The following is a 1,765-nucleotide window of genomic DNA, read 5'->3' as shown; positions in this document are numbered from 1 at the left end:
ATATTTCCTAATACTCATGAAATGTTGCACTGGCTAGCTTATGTAGTCTTAAACTGTTTTTCCCTTGTCCCAGCACACACTGTAGTTCTATCAGGTACCCTGATTTGTTCTGTAATGATTCATTTGGGGGCTGAGGATGACGGCCTCCCTACAGTGGAATATCAGAATCCTAGGGCATTCTGGTACATCTACCTTGTGGGACTTTCTCACACCCCCTGAAAATCACTGATGTAGAACTTAAATATGGCTGAGGAACTAAAGGCCATTTCCTTCACAAACCAGTTAGTTGACTTGAGATTTATTTCCTATGGTATGAGGGCATCAGTTGGCACAGAGGATATATCATGAGTATTTGACTTCCTTGAGAGGTCCAAGAGTACCACATTTTTAAAAAGACATATCTCCTTTCTTCTTATTTACTTATTAGTAAGCTCTATGCCCCACATGGGACTTGAACTCATAACCCTGAGATCAAGAGTCACGTGCTCAACCAAAGGGAGCCAGCCAGGCACCCCCATATCTCCTTTCTTATTTTAAGAAAGTGTAGCATCTATTATATTGGAGAAATTGAAATTATTTGTACAAATATCATGGTGGATCTTGTTTTGTTTTGTTTTGTTTTTTAAAGATTTTATTTATTTATTCATGAGAGAGGCAGAGGGAGGAGCGGGCTCCCAAGGAGCAGGGAGCCCGATGCGGGACTCGATCCCAGGACCCTGAGATCGTGACCTGAGCCGAAGGCAGACGCTTAACCATCTGAGCCACCCAGGCGCCCTGTTTTGTTTCTTTTTTAAATAATTTATTTATTAGAGAGCAAGCGAGAAAGAGCATGAGCGGTAGGGGGTGGGGAGGATGCAGAGGGGCAGAGGGAGAGGGAGAGGGAGAAGCAGACTCCCCTCTGAGCAGGGAGTCCAACGTGGGGCTCGATCCCAGGACCCTGGGATCATGACCTGAGCCGAAGGCAGATGCTTAACTGACTGAACCACTCAGGCACACCATGCTGGATGTTTCTTTATTTTTACTTATTTATTTATTTATTAAGATTTTATTTATTTGCGAGAGAGAGAATGAGAGACAGAGAGCATGAGAGGGAGGAGGGTCAGAGGGAGAAGCAGACTCCCTACTGAGCAGGGAGCCTGATGTGGGACTCGATCCCAGGACTCCAGGATCATGACCTGAGCCGAAGGCAGTCGCTTAACCAACTGAGCCACCCAGGCGCCCCTTTATTTTTATTTTTTTTAAGATTTTATTTATTTATTTGACAGACAGACACAGCCAGAGAGGGAACACAAGCAGGTGGGAGAGGGAGAAGCAGGCTTCCTGGCAGGGCTCCATCCCAGGACCCTGAAATCATGACCTGAGCCAAAGGCAAATGCTTAACGACTGAGCCACCCAGGCGCCCCCATGCTAGATGTTTCTAACCATTGGCTATAGTTCTACCTTTAGGAGAAAAACAGAACAAGTTTTTGGGTTTTTTGTTTTTCTTGAAAATCCTCTGAATAGTTGAACTTGTCTTTATTTTTTTTAAGATCTTATTTATTTGGCAGAGAGAGAGAGAGAGCACAAGCCAGGGGGAGTGGCAGCCAGAGGGAGAGGGAGAAGCAGGCTCCCCATTGAGCAGAGAGCCCAATGTGGGGCTCAGTTCCACAACCCTGAGATCATGACGTGAGCCAAACCAAGAGTCAGATGCTTAACCAACTGAACCACCCAAGCACCCCTACAATAGTTTTTTTTTTTTTTTTTTTTTTTTTTTTTTTTTTTTAAA

This window comes from Neomonachus schauinslandi, chromosome 4 (assembly GCF_002201575.2).
Source record: "Neomonachus schauinslandi chromosome 4, ASM220157v2, whole genome shotgun sequence".
Classification (NCBI taxonomy): Eukaryota; Metazoa; Chordata; class Mammalia; order Carnivora; family Phocidae; genus Neomonachus; species Neomonachus schauinslandi.
The sequence above is the reverse complement of the archived record's forward strand: the minus strand, read 5'-3'. Positions refer to the sequence as shown.